Source organism: Bos taurus, chromosome 6, assembly GCF_002263795.3.
Source record: "Bos taurus isolate L1 Dominette 01449 registration number 42190680 breed Hereford chromosome 6, ARS-UCD2.0, whole genome shotgun sequence".
In the NCBI taxonomy this organism is placed as follows: Eukaryota; Metazoa; Chordata; class Mammalia; order Artiodactyla; family Bovidae; genus Bos; species Bos taurus.
Genome location: NC_037333.1, coordinates 16,575,020 through 16,594,581, shown reverse-complemented (window position 1 = coordinate 16,594,581; position 19,562 = coordinate 16,575,020).

Below are 19,562 nucleotides of genomic sequence, written 5' to 3'. Positions count from 1 at the left end.
GCGTGTTGAAGGTGGAACAGCACAAGGTTCACACCGCTTTTTGTTGTTGTTCAGTCGCTGGCAAGTGCCAATTTGTAGTTGGCAGCATTTATGAAAAGTCAGCAGAAATTTTCAGCCTCTGAGAAGCTACACGTACTTTCCTCTGTGAGGAGATAAAGACAAATTAAGAAGAGTAGCGAGATACATGAATCTGGAGAAGACAAATCTTGGAGGGAGGCAATTTTGAAAGGGCTTTTTCAGGTCAAAATGTAGGTGGGTAAGGCCAATTCTGTTATTTTGGTGGGATCAAAAATGCTCAATTCTCTGCCCCAAATGGGTTTTCATACAAATGGAGAAAATTAAATTGAATTGGTGACATAAGAGGGTGAAACACCCTTACGTTCTCCTTACCTGCCTATAAATATTACAAGTATAATTATAAGTAGCCTTGGGACTGGATTCCTTTTCTACAATTGATTTTACCATTTCTTTATTTAATATTTAATACACCAAATGATTTTTGGAAAAGCAGTGAGGAGCAGCAACCTTTGAACCAGTAAAGGCCACGAGGAGTAAAGGCCTTGACACCCTCATAAACGCTGAGTTCCCCAAAGTCAATCTCAAACTCCAATAAGTAAAGGAAAGCAAAGTGTTAACCTTGCAAAAGCTTCTCTAAGACCAGGACCCTAATTCTCAGCAATCTGATTAGAATTTCTGCCCCTTTAACCCTGCACCCTAGAAAACCACATTTCAAGTATCTTTATTTGATATATATATCTATATATCTATATATATAATTTATAAATAAATATATAATTTAAAAATCATGTGACTGTATTTTCCTAATTATGCCAATGCCCAGGGTAGGGGGCGGGGGGAAACAGATATTTTGATGATATCAGCACTAAAAATGTTCTGAGTAGCATTAAGAAGAAGGTTGTAATGAAAATATTTTTCTTGTTATTCATTTATTCATTCACCAACAAATAAATATGTTCCTGTTAGCAAATGTTGGCTTGCAAAAATAGGAAAACAATTTAAATTAGCTTAATGAGCAAAAAGGATTTACTGGCTCATTTAACTGGAATGTCCAGAGGAAGAGCAGGCTTTAGGGTTGATTTTTTCAGTGGTTCAATGACGTGTTTCTCTTGAAGAGGTATTACTTTTATCCTCAGGCTGCCTAAGTGTCTGTATAAGTTTTAGATTCACATCCTCAAAACAGAAGAGTTCTGTTGTAGCATTCACTCTGCTGGGAACAGCTTAGGCCAGTGGTCCAGGGACTGGACCAAGGAATGGGAAATGCTGACTGACTATGCTAACAAGTGTGTGTATGTGTGAGTGTTGGACATCCATTTGGAAATCTAGCCCTGTAAAGATGAGGAAAAGAAGAAATGTGTGCTGGAGCAGCAGATGGGAAACATTTAGGGTAGAAATTGTTTGTGCTCCATTCCTTGTGTGTGTGTGCTAGGTCGCTTCAGTCATGTCCAACTCTGTGCGACCCTGTGGATTGTAGCTCGCCAAGCTCCTCTGTCCGTGGGATTCTCCAGGCAAGAATACTGGAATAGGTTATCATGCCCTCCTCCAGAGGATCTTCCCCACCCAGTGATCGAACCAGCACCTCTTACATCTCCTGCATTGGCAGATAGGTTCTTTTACCACTAGCGCGACCTGGGAAGCCTGTGCTCCACTCATTGGAGATAAAAATGCAAATTAGAGCACTGGTGCTCTCCAGGACCTCAAAGGGAGATAGTTGAGAGAAGACTTACTTCCTGAATGACTACACATCAATGTGCTTCAATACACTATTACCAAACTTTTATGCTGTTATCAGTCTCAAGAGAGAGACCAGTGTTACATTTTGCTTGACTTATGGGCACTCAGTTCAGTCGCTCAGTCGTGTCTGACTCTGCCACCCCATGGACTGCAGGACGCCAGGCTTCCCTGTCCATCATCAGCCCCCAGAGTGTCCATTGCACTCTGGAATCACAGCAGTTGTCTAGTGAAAACACACCCACACACAAAATGTAAAGGAAGCATTGGGTAAGAAGAGAAGAAACCTAGAACATCTAAGATTCTAATTCTTTTTGTTTGTATTTGTTTGTAACAAGTTTCTCATTCTGAATTGGAGAAAAGAAAATGAAACATATTCTTCCTTCCTAGGTCTCCTTTATTTTAGGATATTCCCGTGTATTTTAGGTGTTCATGTGACTTGTCTCTCACTTGCAAACTATCATTGTAGTAGACTGAATAATAGCCCCTAAGAGATGTCCTGTCCAAATCTCTGGAACTGTGAACATTACCTTATATCCGAAGGGACTTTGCAGATGTGACTAAGGATTTTTGAGATGGGGCGATTACCCTGGATGATCCAGCTGGGTCTGCTGTAATCACAAGGGCCCTAAGAAGAAGGAGGCAAGAAGGTCAAAGATGGAGGGGATGGGATGACAGATATAGAAGTTGGAGGGAGGCACTTTGAAGGGGGAGGAAGTGGATCAGGAGCCAAGCAATGCAGGTGGTCTCTAAAAACTGGAAAAAACAAGGAAACAGATTCTCCCCTGGAGTCTGCAGAAAGAACCAGCCCTGCCAACACCTTGCTTTTTAACCCCTTAGGATTCCTTTTGGACTTCTGACCTTCAGAACAGAAAGAGAATAAATTTGTGTTTTAAGCCACTAAATTTGTGATAATTTGTTACAGCAGCAAAGGAAACTAACATAGTACCTCTCCTCTACTTTCAAACTCACCCCTTTGCTCTCTACCTTGCAGCCACCTTAGAGAGATCTTTAGATTATACCTTTTAGGTAATATATAATGCAAACATGTTTGCTTAAAGCTCTTCACAGGCTACTCCATAGTTTAGAAGATGAAGCCCAAATTCCTTTATAAATTGCCTTCATATACCTTCGTCACCCTTACCTTTTCTCCCTCCTCCTGTCTTCCCTTTCCCTTTCTTTTCATTGGTTCTCATTCTAGACGCTGGGTGTTTGCCAAGCTGTTTCTCTGTCTGGAAGGCGGTGTCACCCTTCTCCGTTTCTTTCAAGGTCTTCTGGACCATGAAGACGTCAGGACTGTCCTGGATAGAGTTGATGGCTCTTTTCAAAGTTTCCATCACACTCCCTATGCACCTTGATGATAGGTACACCTTCCTGATCGTGAGTCAGGCAAGGGGCAGGGCTCAAGTTTTAGAAGAATGATATAGCAGTTGACAGTATTCCATAAGCTGGTTAGAACCACCCAGGTCCACGATGGCAGAAGAGTGGACTTCCAGTAGACCTTGAGCCTCATTGTATGTCACTGTAATATATTAACGTATGCTACGCAGCACAGCCACAGGCGCCATGAGAGTTCTGAAGTGAAAGTGAAGTCGCTCAGTCGTGTCCGACTCTTTGCGACCCCACGGACTGGGGTCTACCAGGCTCCTCCGTCCATGGGATTCTCCAGGCAAGAATACTGGAGTGGATTGCCATTTCCTTTTCCAGGGGATCTTCCTGACCCAGGGATTGAACCCAGGTCTCCTGCATTGGAAGCAGACACTTTTAACCTCTGAGCCACCAGGGAAGCCCTGAGAGTTCTGAAACTGACCATAAAAGGCTAAAAAGTGGGTGGTAACCCAATTCCTGGAAATTCCCATCCCTTCCCTAAAACAGTCCTCCCACTCATTAGCCTAGGACATTACCCTGCTCATAAAAACTAACCACCCCCCCACCTTAGGGCCTGGCCTGCTCTCCCTTTCTGAGACAGAATGCATTCTGTCTATCTCTGAAGAAACCTACTTTTACTTTACAATGGCTGGCTTGCCACTCACTTGGCAGCCAGTCCCAGGGGACTCACTTGAGCCCTGAGACATGACCGTCCTCTCACATCCCATTTTTCCCCTGCGGCAATAGCACGTACTGCCTGGTGTTGTCCTTGTGCCATTTACATCTGATGCTTCTGAAAGGCACTGATCCTAGGCAAGAAAACCAGAAGAGCTCAAGAAATATTTGCCAAAGGGATCACTTATCATGACTGTGTCACCCAATCTGCCTCTAGGACTCCAGTGAGGCATGCCATCTCTCTTCCTCCTCCAGTGCAGTGTAGTTGGGCTTTTCAATGGGTCATCTGAGTTGACATTTACCAAACAGACCTACATCTTCACAGGTTTTCACCCCTCTTCAGTCATAGACTTTCAAGCCTGAGAAATGCTCTAGGAGGCACTGGAGTGGGAGGCTGGGCCAAAGGCTGTCCTTAGTTTGAGCACACACCTTGTATCTATGGAAACAAACACAGGAAGAGCAGACCTAGCATGGGAATATTTTTAGAAGAAAAGATAGATAAGAATTCCAAGTCATGGGAAATTAAAGTCAACCTTTCAGTTCAGTTCAGTTGCTCAGTTGTGTCTGACTCTTTGCAACCCCATGGACTGCAGCGTGCCAGGCTTCCCTGTCCATCACCAACTCTCAGAGTTTGCTCATACTCATGTCCATTGAGTCAGTGATGCCATCCAACCATCTCATCCTTTGTCATCCCCTTCTCCTCCTACCTTCAATCTTTCTCAGCATCAGGGTCTTGTCCAATAAGTCACTTCTTCACATCAGTTCAGTTCAGTCGCTAAGTCATGTCTGACTCTTTGTGACCCCATGGACCACAGCAAGCCAGGCCTCCCTGCCCATCACCAACTCCTGGAGTTTACTCAAACTCATGTCCATTGAGTCAGTGATGCCATCCAACTATCTCATCCTCTGGCATCCCCTTCTCTTCCCACCTTCAATCTCTCCCAGCATCAGAGTCTTTTCAAATGAGTCAGTTCTTTGCATCAGGTGGCCAAAGTATTGGAGTTTCAGCTTCAGCATCAGTCCTTCCAGTTAATATTCAGGACTGATTTTCTTCAGGATTGACCAGTTCAATCTCCTTGCAGTCCAAGGGACTCTCCAAAGTCTCCAACACTATAGTTCAAAAGCATCAATTCTTTGGCATTCAGCTTTCTTTATGGTCCAACTCTCACATCCATACATGACTACTGGAAAAACCATAGCTTTGACTAGATGGACCTTTGTCGGCTGAGTAACATCTCCGCTTTTTAATATGCTGTCTAGGTTGGTCATAGCTTTTCTTCAAAGGAGCAAGCATCTTTTAATTTTATGGCTGCAGTCACCATCTGCAGTGATTTTGGAGCCTGAAAAATAAAGTCTCTCACTGTTTCCATTGTTTCTCCATATATTTGCCATGAAGTAATGGGACCCGATGCCTTGATCTTAGTTTTCTGAATGTTGAGTTTTAAGCCAACTTTTCACTCTCCTCTTTCACTTTCATCAATAGGCTCTTTAGTCCTTCTTTGCATTCTGCCATAAGGGTGGTGTCATCTGCATATCTGAGGTTATTGTTATTTCTCCCAGCAATCTTGATTCCAGCTTGTGCTTCTTCCAGTCCAGTGTTTCTCATGATGTACACTGCATATAAGTTAAATAAGCAGGGTGACAATATACAGCCTTGACGTACTCCTTTTCCTATTTGGAACCGGTCTGTTGTTCCATGTCCAGTTCTAACTGTTGCTTCTTGACCTGCATACAGATTTCTCAGGAGGCAGGTCAGGTGATCTGATATTCCCATCCCTTTAAGAATTTCCCACAGTTTATTGTGATCCACACAGTCAAAGGCTTTAGCGTAGTCACTGAAGCAGAAGTAGATGCTTTTCTGAAACTCTCTTGCTTTTTCGATGATCCAGCGGGTATTGGCTATTTGATCTCTGATTCCTCTCCCTTTTCTAAATCCAGCTTGAACATCTGGAAATTCTCAGTTCATGTACTGTTGAAGCCTTTTAGCCTTTAATGATTTCAAAGTACTTAAAAAAAAACTTACATGAGGGTGGTGATTCCTTCATTATTATTCCTCACCTTTCCCAGGATTGCCTTCCCCACTTCCGTACGTCTGCTTCCGGGGGTTACTCCTAAACAAACCATCTGCCCCCAGGTTCTTGTCTCAGGGTCTATTTTCCAGAAAACCCAAGATAAACTTCATGGTTACACATTAGTGAAAGTCAAGTCTTTGTGACTTAATCAAGGAGATGAAGCTAAGAAAATTTTCCTATCCTTTCATTTAGAAGTCTCACTGCCTATTCTAATCATCTGGCAACTTTGAGGGTACCTGTTTTTCTTTCCCCAACTGGCAGCAATTCCCTCTTGAGGGGCCATGTCTGCCTGCATTCCCAGGTTATAACACCCAGAATCAAGCCAGATCTGATAGAGTACTAATGTAGGACTATCTAATGCAAACATGTCATTAAAAAAATAAAGACTGTTTTCTATCACTCTTGAATTTGACCTGTGAAGCTTTCAAAAAGACATATGGAAGCAATCACAATGAAAAGATTTCATGCATTTTTGGAGCAAAGCTTTTTTATTTAAATTATATTTGGGTTTTGCCATATTAAAGGATTTTGGAGAAACTCTTAGGTTTTCTTTTCAGAGCTCTAGATTTCTTTCTTTTCGTTTATTTATTTGGCTGCATGTGTCTTAGTTGAGGTGCGAGGGCTAAGTTACCCCGTGGCATGTGGGATCTTAGTTCTTCAACCAGAGAGGGAATCCCCATTCCCTGTGTTGGAAAGCAGATTCTTAACCACTGGACCACCAGGGAAGTCCCAGGGCCACAAATTTCTTTCTTTTTTTTTTTTAGACCCCAAAACTTTAATAGACCCCAGAACTTTTCATAGTTTTCAACGTGAGGTCATAACATATAGCTAATACTATATACTCACTCTGGAAAGCTAAGATAAAGTTGCAATGTTAACAGGTTCTAAGAACTGTCCCGAACATAAAATCAGTGTATGGGTTGTTCAACATCAGATTTTTTGTTGTTTCTTTTCATTTAAATGGATTTTTCAACTGTGATAGGTTGAACTATTTATACAACATTTATGAATGGGCACTGATCTGATTGTATGTTCAAAAGCCACAAAACACCACATCAAAGTCATGTCAGTTTAGCAGCAACATAACTGTAATACACAAGCTTTTCTGGTGCATCTTATTTGAATTTACAAGAAATATTTCTCTGATTAATTTTAAAACAAGGTTTGGCAGGAGCATCGCACACCCTACAAAGCCAGAGTGAATAAACATCTTTTTTCCCCTAAACATATCTGCCCTGATTCATGAGCATATTCTCTTAGACCACAATTTATCTGTTTTTGAAGTTCACTGAATTTTTACCACTAAAACCTGCTGGCTAAGCCATGAAGCACTCAAACATTCACTCAATGCAGCATGATGGGGGGAAGGGAGGCTAAGTGGCGATGGTTTACCATTTCATACATCAAATTTCTGCCATACTGTGCCCTACCACTTGTTCCTTGTCATTAGGCTCACTCCCCTACTTGTCACAAGTTTCTGTATACTCCTGTGGTTCTCTTGGGTTTGTAGTGTTCACGCCCTGCTCAGCTTGTTACCTCTTTGACTCAGCTTTGGCTCTTAATAATGCCATTTTTAAGAAAAGGCCACTTGTGCCATTATCAAATCTTTAAACTTTTACTGACTATGCTTAAGCTTTGCCTCATACCTTCTTTTCATGTGTTTGTATACTTTGAAGGCAAAGCTGATGCAAGAGAGTGCCCTGGAATAGAATTTTTTGTTTATTTGTTTTTTATGTTTTTCTAAGAATCCTTGAAACCACTTGGTCAGGAACAACATGGAAGAAAAATGCTACATATTGTACCTTTCCTCAGGAAATTCAGTCCTAAAATGTTTTATTTAAGGATGCCTGCTCTGTAGCTAAGTCAAGTCTGACTCTTTGAGACCCCATGGACTGTAGCCTGCCAGGCTTCTCTGTCCATGGGATTTTCCAGGCAAGAATACTAGAGTGGGTTGCCCTTTCCTCATCCATATAGATTTCTTATTTGATATTTATTTAGAAATAAAGTGACTCAATTTGAAGTTTCAGTTACAATTTTGTGTTATTCACTGGAAATTTTTCCTATTGAATATGTAAATTATTCTTTTGTTTGAGGATCCTGAAGCAGTTGTTTGTAACAATAGCTTCTCACATTTTCATAGAAAGGCCAACTCCATTTAAATTACCAACTGTAGATGTTTTTTTTTTTATTCAAATGCATCACAGCCATCTTGACTTCTGATTTTTATAATGTTGAATGTCAGAGAAAATTCATCATCTTGCTCCTTTTAAAGCAGATGCATAATGACCTCAACGTTTAGAATAAAAATGATTAAATTAACCCGAGCTGTCATGCATCTGACTGTGGACTCCAAGAGCTAGGAAGGCTCTGATTTTTCAGAAAATTGAACTTTGGTTCTTGACTCATACTGTAGTGTGGAGTCTCGACCTGACACTTTTTAACCTGAATGGGGGTAAGAAAACACCGAGTTCATGTGTTGCCCACAGAAACAGCTGACCCTCGCATTTCCTCCTCAAGGCTTGATTATAAACAAAGAGTGTCTCTGCCTGTTTCTGTAGAAATGGGAGATTCTCTACCCTGACCTTTCAAACACAGTTTAGGTCTGACGCTGAGCCACTTCATGCATACAAACAAAGTTCCTGGAGTAAAACACACTTTGACCACAGATCAGAAAGAAGGGGTCTTACTGGCTTTCACACTCATTTCATATATATTTGTCAAATATGAATATACTGTTACCAATCTACATAGCTTAAAAGAGTGAATTTTACTGTGTATAAATGATACTTCATATGTAATTAAACTCAAGTTAAAAAAAAGTTAATCAACACTTGGGAAACAGGTTTGGATGCAGAAAGACTGGAATAAATGGGTTTATTTCATTTAGAAAAGATAAATGTGTGAATTGTTTAATAATGTTTAATAAAATGCCAGTTTTCCCCTCCACCTTAAAGGTCACTATGCACCATTATATTTTATAAAAAGGAAAAAACTTAGATTCAACTATTTGTAGTCTAGTGGATTTCAGGAGAGTTGTAGTGGGCTTTGTCTTGCCATTCTAGAAGACATACATAGAGTGGTTATTAGTCCCCTGAAGTTCAATCTTCTTTAAGGACTCATTGCAAGGGTGATTTATGCAGATATATTTATTTTTTCTTTTAATTCTCCATAAGGTCACCATTAACGCCACAATACAGCTGCCAGAACTTACACAGGGCTGGGGAAACAGACTCTTGGAGGGCACAAACAAAACCATGTGCCCACCAGGACCCCGGAGAAAGGAGCAGTGACCCCACAAGAGACTGACCCAGACTTGCCTGTGAGTATCCAGAAGTCTCCGTGGAGGTGTGGGTCAGCAGTGGCCTGCTGCAGGGTCGGGGACATGGAGTGCAGCAGTGCATGCATGGGACCTTCTGAAGGAGGCCATTATCTTCATTACCTCCACCATAGGTAGAGGTGGCCTCAGGTCAAACAACAGGGAGGGAACACAGCCCCACCCACCAACAGAAAATTGGATTAAAGATTTACTGATCATGGCCCCACCCATCAGAACAAGACCCAGTAAGCCTCTTATCCTTATCCATCAGTAGGAAGACAGAATGAAAACCACAGTCACAGAAAACTAACCAAACTGATCACATGGACCACAGCCTTATATAACTCAATGAAAGTATGAGCCATGCCCTGTAGGGCCACCAGAGACAGATGGGTCATGGTGGAGAGCTCTGACAAAATGTGGCCCACTGGAGAAGGGAATGGCAAACCGCTTCAGTATTCTTGCCTTGAGAACCCCATGAACAGTATAAAAAGGCAAAAAGATAGGACACTGAAAGATGAACTCCCCAGGTGGGTAGGTGCCAAATCTGCTACTGGAGATCAGTGGAGAACTAACTCCAGAAAGAATGAAGGGATGGAGCCAAAGCAAAAACACCACCCAGTTGTGGATGTGACTGGTGATGGAAGTAAAGTCTGATGCTGTAAAGAGCAATATTGCATAGGAACCTGGAATGTTAGGTCCATGAATCAAGGCAAATTGGAAGTGGTCTAACAGGAGATGGCAAGAGTGAACATCAACATTTTAGGAATTAACTAAAATGGTCTGGAATGGGTGAATTTAACTCAGATGACCATTATATCTACTACTGTGGGCAAGAATCCCTTAGAAGAAATGGAATAGCCCTCATAGTCAATAAAAGAGTCCAAAATGCAGTACTTGGATGCAGTCTCAAAAATGAGAGAATTATCTCTGTTCATTTCCAAGGCAAACCATTCAATATCACAGTAATCCAAGTCTATGCCCCTGACCAGTAATGCTGAAGAAGCAGAAGTTGAATGCTTCTATGAATATCTACGGACCTTCTAGAACTAACAACCAAAAAAAAAAAAAAAAAAAAAAAAATGTCCTTTTCATTATATGGGACTGGAATGCAAAAGTAGGAAGAGAAGAGATACCTGGAGTAATAGGCAAATTTGGCCTTGGAGTACAAAATGAAGCAGGTCAAAGGTTAACAGAGTTTTGCCAAGAGAACACATTGGTCATAGCAAACACCCTCTTCCAACAACAAAAGACAAGACTCTACACAAGGACATCACCAGATTACCAGATGGTCAATATCAAAATCAGATTGATTATATTCTTTGCAGCCAAAGATGGAGAAGCTCCATACAGTCAGCAAAAACAAGACCAAGAGCTGACTGTGACTCAGATAATGAACTCCTTATTGCCAAATTTAGACTTAAATTGAAGAAAGTAGGGAAAACCACTAGAACTAGACCATTCAGGTATGACTTAATCAAATCCCTTATGATTTTACAGTTCAGTTCAGTCGCTCAGTCGTGTCTGACTCTTTGCAACCCCATGAATCGCAGCATGCCAGGCCTCCCTGTCCATCACTAACTCCCAGAGTTCACCCAGACTCATGTGCATCGAGTCGGTGATGCCATCCAGCCATCTCATCCTCTGTCGTCCCCTTCTCCTGCCCCCAATCCCTCCCAGCATCAGGGTCTTTTCCAATGAGTCAACTCTTCAGATGAGGTGGCCAAAGTATTGGAGTTTCAGCCTCAGCATCAGTCCTTCCACTGAACACCCAGGACTGGTCTCCTTTAGGATGGACTGGTTGGATCTCCTTGCAGTCCAGGGGACTCTCAAGAGTCTTCTCCATCACCACAGTTCAGAACCATCAATTCATCAGCACTCAGCTTTCTTCACAGTCCAAATTTCACATCCATACATGACTACTGGAAAAACCATAGCCTTGACTAGACGGACCTTTGTTGGCAAAGTAATATCTCTGCTTTTTAATATGCTATCTAGATTGGTCATAACTTTCCTTCCAAGGAGCAAGCGTCTTTTAATTTCATGGCTGCAATCACCATCTGGAGTGATTTTGGAGCCCAAAAAAATAGAGTCTGACACTGTTTGCACTGTTTCCCCATCTATCTGCCATGAAGTGATGGGACCAGATGCGTTGATCTTAGTTTTCTGAATGTTGAGCATTAAGCCAACTTGTTCACTCTCCTCTTTCATTTTCATCAAGAGGCTTTTTAGTTCCTCTTCACTTTCTGCCATAAGGGTGGTGTCATCTGCATATCTGAGGTTATTGATATTTCTCCCAGCAATCTCCATTCCAGCTTGTGCTTCTTCCAGCCCAGCATTTCTCATGATGTACTCTTCATATAAGTTAAATAAGCAGGGTGACAATATACAGCCTTGACGTACTTTTCCTATTTGGAACCAGTCTGTTGTTCCATGTCCAGTTCTAACTGTTGCTTCCTGACCTGCATATAGGTTTCTCAAGAGGCAGGTCAGGTGGTCTGGTATGCCCATCTCTTTCAGAATTTTCCACAGTTTATTGTGATCCACACAGTCAAAGGCTTTGGCATAGTCAATAAAGCAGAAATAGATGTTTTTCTGGAACTCTATTGCTTTTTCCATGATCCAGTGGATGTTGGCCATTTGATCTCTGTTCCTCTGCCTTTCCTAAAACCTGCTTGAACATCTGGAAGTTCACGGGTCACGTATTGCTGAAGCCTGGCTTGGAGAATTTTGAGCATTACTTTACTAGCGTATGTGATGAGTGCAATTGTGCAGTAGTTTGAGCATTCTTTGGCATTGCCTTTCTTTGGGATTGGAATGAAAAGATCTTTTCCAGTCCTGTGGCCACTGCTGAGTTTTCCAAATTTGCTGGCATATTGAGTGCAGCACTTTCACAGCATCATCTTTCAGGATTTGGAATAGCTCAACTGGAATTCCTTCACCTCCACTAGCTTTGCTTGTAGTGATGCTTTCTAAGGTTCACTTGACTTCACATTCTAGGATGTCTGGCTCTAGGTGAGTGATCACACCATCGTGATTATCTGGGTCGTGAAGATCTTTTTAGTACAGTTCTTCTGTGTATTCTTGCCACCTCTTCTTAATATCTTCTGCTTCTGTTAGGTCCATACCATTTGTGTCCTTTATTGAGCCCATCTTTGCATGAAATGTTCCCTTGGTATCTCTAATTTTCTTAAAGAGATCCCTAGTCTTTCCCATTCTGTTGTTTTCCTCTATTTCTACAGTGAAAGTGACAAATATATTCAAGGGATTAGATCTGATAGAGATTGCCTGAAGAACTATGGATGGAGGTTCATGACATTGTATAGGAGGCAGTGATCAAGACCATCCCCAAGAGAAAGAAATGCAAAAAGGCAAAATGGTTGTCTGAGGAGGCCTTACAAATAGCTGAGAAAAGAAGAGAAGCTAAAGGCAAAGGAGAAAAGGAAAAGTATATCCATTTCAATGCAGAGTTTCAATGAAGAGCAGGAGAAATAAGAAAGCCTCCGTGAACAATGCAAAGAAATAGAGGAAAACAATAGAATGGAAAGACTAGAGATCTCTTCAAGAAAATTGGAGATACAAAGGGAACTTTTCATGCAAAGATGGGCACAATAAAGGACAGAAATGGTATGGACCTAACAGAAGCAGAAGATATTAAGAAGAGGTGGCAAGAATACACAGAAAAACTATACAAAAAAGATCTTCATGACCCAGTTAACCACGATGGTGTGATCACTCACCCAGAGCCAGACATCCTGGAATCTGAAGTCAAGTGGGCCTTAGGAAGCATCACTATGAACAAAGCTAGTGGAGGTGATGGAATTCCAGCTTAGCTATTTCAAATCCTAAATATGATGCTGTGAAAGTGCTGCACTCAATATGCCAGCAAATTTGGAAAACTCAGCAGTGGCCACAGGACTGGAAAAGGTCAATTTTCATTCCAATCCCAAAGAAAGGCAATAGTAAAGAATGTTAAGACTACTGCACGATTGCTTCGTCTCATATGCTAGTAAAGTAATGCTCAAAATTCTCCAAGCCAGGCTTCAGCAATATGTGAACCATGAAATTCCAGATGTTCAAGCTAGATTTAGAAAAGGCAGAGGAACCAGAGATCAAATTGACAACATCTGCTGGATCATCAAAAAAGCAAGAGAGTTCCAGAAAAACATCTGCTTTATTGACTATGCCAAAGCCTTTGGCTGTGTGGATCACAATAAACTGTGGAAAATTCTTCAAGAGATGGGAATACCAGACCACCTGACCTGCCCCTGAGAAACCTGTATGCAGGTCAGGAAGCAACAGTTAGAACTGGACACGGAACAACAGACTGGTTCCAAATAGGAAAAGGAGTACGTCAAGGCTGTATATTGTCACCCTGCTTATTTAACTTATATGCAGAGTACATCTTACAAAATGCCTGGCTGGATGAAGCACAAATTGGAATCAAGATTGCCAGGAGAAATATCAATAACCTCAGATATGCAGATAACACTACCCTTATGGCAGAAAGCAAAGAAGAACTACAGAGCCTCTTGATGAAAGTGAAAGAGGAGAGTGAAAATGTTGCCTTAAAGCTCAACATTCAGAAAACTAAGATCAAGGCATCTAGTCCCATCACTTCATGGCAAATAGATGGGGAAACAATGGAAACAGTGAGAGATTTTATTTTTGGGGGGCTCCTAAATCGCTGCAGATGGTGACTGCAGGCATGAAATTAAAAGATGCTTGCTCCTTGGAAGAACAGTTATGACCAATCTAGGCAGCATATAAAAGCAGAAACATTACTTTACCAACAAAGGTCCATCTAGTCAAATTTACGGTTTTTCTAGTAGTCATGAATGAATGTGAGAGCTGGACCATAAGGAAAGCTGAGCACTGAAGAATTGATGCTTTTGAACTGTGGTGTTGGAGAAGACTCTTGAGGGTCCCTTCAACTGCAAGGAGATTGAACCAGTCAATCCTGAAGGAAATCAGTCCTGAATATTCATTGGAAGGACTGATGCTGAAGCTGAAACTTCAGTACTTCGGCCACCTGATGGGAAGAACTGATCATTTGAAAAGACCCTGATGCTGGGAGAGATTGAAGGTGGGAGGAGAAGGGGATGACAGAGGATGAGATTTTTGGATGCCATCACCGATGCGATGGACGTGAGTTTGAGTAGGCTCTGGGAGTTGGTGATGGACAGGGAAGCCTGCCGTGCTGCAGTCGATGGGGTTGCAAAGAGTCAGACTCGACTGAGCAACTGAACTGAATACTGTTGGGACACCTGGAGCAGTGTAGATCTGTAGGACACCTGGGAGATCTGTAGGCTGTGGGTGTCCCAAGGCAATGGAGTCAGGGCAGAGCCCCACCATGACCCTTCCCGTTTCCTTTCCATCCTGAGCTAGATTGCCTCCTTCCCAGACCACCCTACCCTGCCTTTGGACTTTAAATTCAAAACACTCCCACTCAGGGAAATCTGTTTCCTCTATTTTCTCACCAGTTTTTTCAACCTCAGTCTTTGGGGGGAAGGAATTCACAGTTGCTCAGCATCTGGGTGGGATATGTGGGTATTTTCGAGTTGACACCTCGGAGCACACTTCATTGTTTCCTGCTTAAGAGTAGATGTGTGCCTAATATGTAGAATTTTTCAATTTTGTTTGTTTTTTTATTTTTTTTCCTGACAGCACAAGAAAATAGTTTTAAAATGCTGTTTACATGTTCAGATACCTAAGTGAAGGATTATGCTTTTCTGTCTCCAAATAAAAGAAAATGTGTTAGCAGACTCACAAACAAATCTCTTCTACGCTTAAAAGAAGGATCCCCTTTGAATGGATGCTTGTGGGACCCCACCCAGACAGACTCATCAGCTTGGTGTACCCATCCCCCAACTCCTGAAAGTGAAAGTCACTCAGTCCTGTCTGATTCTCTGCGACCCCTTGGACTGTCGCCCGCCAGGCTCCTCTGTCAATGGAATTCTCCAAGTCAGGACACTGGAGTGGGTAGCTGTTTCCTTCTCCAGGGGATCTTCCAGACCCAGAGATCGAACCCAGGTCTCCTGCATTGCATGTGGATTTTTTACCTTCTGAGTCACCAGGGAAGCCCTATTTTTTCTTTCTTTAGGCTGCGCAGGCTCTAGAATGCATGGACTTCAGAAGCCCTGGGGTATGTGTGAATCTTAGTTTCCCTGATCAGGGATGGAACCTATATACCCTGCAGTGGAAGGGCTGATTCTTAACCACTGGATCATCAGGGAAGCCCCTCCTCCGATTACTCTTAAGCAATGGTTGCTGATGGCTCAGGGCTCTCCTTTCTCTGGAGAACTACCCTCTGCCCAAGGGAGTTGGCTTTCTAGAGTTGTCTGGAAACTTTGTCCCCTCTTTGTCCTGCAGCCAATGACGGCCTGATATGGAAGCCCCAAGGAGCTTCTCAGTTCTGCCTTCTTAGCGCAGCAGGCAGCGCATCAGTCTCATAATCTGTAGGTCCAGAGTTCGAACCCCAGAGGGTGCAGTTCTTTGGGGGCTTCCTTTGTAGCTCAGTTGGTAAAAAGTCTGCCTGCAATGCAGGAGACCAGGGTTCAAATCCTGGATCAGGAAGATCCTCTGGAGAAGGAAATGGCAACCCACTCCAGTATTCTTGCCTGGAGAATCCCATGAACAGAGGAGCCTAGTGGGATTGCAAACAGTCAGACATGACTGAAGAGACAGCACGCGCACACCCTTGCCTGAAGCAGGCTTAATTGCAGGTGGTCATCTGCATTCAGATCTGGTTGGGTTCCAACTAAGGATATCTTTGCTGCCTTCTTTCCAAGACCTCTTGCTTCCCCTTACTTCCTTAACCTGCTACTCCTGAAAGCACCTCCAGTAATTCACTTGCACTAGAATCCCTGTCTCAGACTCTGTTCCTAGGGAACCCCACCTGGGATAACCTTCAACTAACAGAGAATGTATTAATGTGCTCTTGTTTCAGAATGAAGAACATGGGAAGACTAGTGAACTCTGTGATCCTGGGCCCTCTTCCACATTTTATTTTCTTTGAAATGCATTCCTCAGGAGTGTGTAGTACCATGGCAGTGGAAAATGACTTTGTAAATCCGTGGATGATGGTTTAGGTAGAAGCATTTCAGGCAGGAAAGGAAAACTCATATCCAGAGTAACTGTCTCCTAGTAAAATAAGGCACTACCCCTTCCATGTTTGAAGCAGGATAATTTAAGCAACACGTCACCAGGCAGCTGGCTGACTCCCTGGGGAATGGGGCCATGTTGGAGGTTGCGTGTTGGCCTCTGCTGTTGGCAGACTGGGCACTCAGGAGTGGCTGCAGCCAGATTGACCTGGGTGAGCGGAAGCCCCTGTTGCTGAGTTTCCGAGTAACCTCCATCCCAGCCTCCAGGGCACTTTGTTTGTTGCCTCATTGGACGATCACAAGAGTGTTGAAGTGATTGAATCTGCCCATCACGGAAAAGCTGGTGTTTCTATAAAAGCAGTCTGTACAATTGAAATCCTTTAGAAAAGAGATATAAATAAAGGAGCAGTTCAAGGACTTTCGTGGCAGCTGAGTGATTAAGACTCAGAGCTTTCACTGCCGCGGGCTGGGGTTCAGTCCCCAGTTGGGAACTAAGACTCCACAAGCTGCATGGTGTAAGAAAAAAAAAAAAACACAACAAATTGTAAATCCCAAGATAGACATCATAGGTTAAGAATTTCAGGAATATCACAGAGCAATATTTTAAGAATAGTGAAGAATAAAAGCAAATAATTGAATATACAAAAGGAATGAGGGATTAGTGTTCTCTATCTTCTTTGTTTCTCCTTTTTAATTTGTATCCCACCAAGAAGAACATAAGCTATGTGTGATGTAGCAGGGCCAGTTAAAATCAGGGAGTCCTCAGGGTCTTCTGAAGGAACAAGTGTTAGGGGCCTGTGGCTCTCTGAAAGTCATTTTTGCTTTCTAAAGCGGTACTTTCTGCTTCTACAGCCCCATTTCCACTTCAAGTTATATGTTATTGTTGCAATTTTCTTCTTCCCAGGGGAGGAAAATGCACCCTGGATTTTTACTTTCCTTATTGTAACTATTTCAGTTCAGAGATGATGTTGCTATCGGTATATAAAATAGTAAGGATGTAGAAGTCAGCATTTGGTGGCCCATGTTTCATTATGTTTAGGTCAGCATTAACTAGTAGAAGTATTGTGTGTATTTGTTACTGGGTCACTTGAGTGGGTTTTCCTAATTAACATTTTGGTGTGTGTCACTGGCTGATAAACTGTTTTCCTTTTGCTCGCTAAAATTAATAGTTCAAAGCCAATTCATAAAAATAACTGGTTTTAGAACATTTCATTAATAGATTTAACCATCCATGGCATTGTTTACTTGTATGCCTCTGATCCCAACATTTAAAAATGATGTAGAGGAAAAATCACTGGCCTGGGAGTCAGTGGTCTGTGTGGCAGTCCCGGCTTCAAAGACGTGGGCACCTCATCCAGCCACTCAACACCTGTGGTCTTCAGTTTATCCATCAGTCAAACTAGGAAGCCAAACCAAGGACCCACTCTAGAGGAGATACTAAAAGGATGTTCTTCAAGAAAATAGGGAAAATAATTCGAAATGGAACGAAGAAATGGAGAACAATAAAAAGCATACATATTAAACAATACATATATATATATGCCTAAAATTACAGATTTAAAATTCAAAATAGTAACATCAGAGGGAGATAAATAAAATAAAAATATTCTAAAGTCTTTTCATTGATCGTGCCTGTGAGCTCAGTTGCTTCAGTTGGGTTCAACTCTTTGCAACTGCATCGACTGTAGCCAGCCAGGTTCCCCTATCCATGGGATTTTCCAGGCAAGAATACTGGAAAGAGTTACCATTTCCTCCTCCAGGGGATCTTCCTGACCCAGGGATGGAGCCTGTGTCTCCTGTGTCTCCTGCTTTGCAGGTGGATTCTTTACCACTGAGCCACTGGGGAAGCCCTTTGTGTTGATAAGGAAGAGGGTAAAAATCCCAGTCAATATTGCATATTGGTTTTTCTATATATGTTAATATATGCATTTATTTTTGGCTGAGATGAGCTGAGTCGAAGTTTTCTCTAGTTGTGGCAAGCAGGGGCTCCTCTTGCTTGCAGTGGCTTCTCTTGATGCAGAGCAGGACTCTGGGGCACAAGGGCTTCAGTAATTGTGGAGCATGGGCTCATAGCTGAAGTTCCCAGGGTCTAGAGCACAGCCTCAACAGTTGTGGCTCATGGACTGTTGCTCCACTGCATGTGGGATCTTTCCTGACTAGGGATCGAACTCAATATCTCCTGCATCGGCTCACAAATTCTTTACAACTGAGCCACCAGGGAAGTCCTGCACATTGGCTCTTAATGAGTATGGGTTTAGTTTGCTAGAATTTTGTTTAGGATTTTTGCGTATATACATATATACATACTATATATAGAATAGATTATCCTGTATGTAATCTATATGTATATACATACATATACAAAATAATGGATTATGACCAAATTGGGTTGATTTCAGTTTAGTTTCACATTTGAAAATTAATCTGTATACATCACCTATGTAATTTTTTGTTTTTTTGGCCAAAAATGTTTAACCTGAATTTAATCATGAGGAATATTATATAAATTCAAACTGAGACATTCTTCTAAATGTCTAACTGGTTGAAGCATTCTAGGTGAAAAGAGACTAAACAGAAGTGACAACTAAATGCTGTGAAGAATCTTTGATAGAATTCTAAATTTGGGGGACTTCCCTGATGGTCTAGTGGTAAAGTCTCTGCTTCCACCACAGGTGGAGGGGATTTGATCCCTGGTTGGGGAACTAAGATCCCGCATCTGAGATGTGCTGTACATCTCAGCCAAAAAGAATTCTGAATTAAAAAAAAAAAGCTACAAAGGACACTACTGACATAATTAAAAATGTGAATATCAATTATATATTAAATATTATTATAAACTAATATTAAATGCCCCTAATGTAATAATTGACTTGTAGGAGAATGCCCTTGTTTTGGGGAAAGATAAAAGTGAAATATTCAGGGTAAATTGTCTTTATGCCAGCAATTAAATTCCCAATGGCCCAAATGGCTTAGTCAAAGCCAAAAAGTACATGTGTAGGCACACAGACAGGAAAGTAAGTGGAGCAAAATATGAACAACTGATGAATCCCAGTGAAGGCTACATGAAATATATGAAACTTTCCTGAAAGTTTAAAAGGTTTCAAAATAAAAACTTGGGGAAAATATATAGAAAAAATTAAAATATAACAACAACAATATAACAAAACAAATGACTACAGATGTGAAGGAAATTAACAGCGAATGCCAAGTGATAATATAAGGTGGCTTAAGAAAATAGTTATCCTTCAATTAAAAAAATAAATTAATTTAAAAAAATAC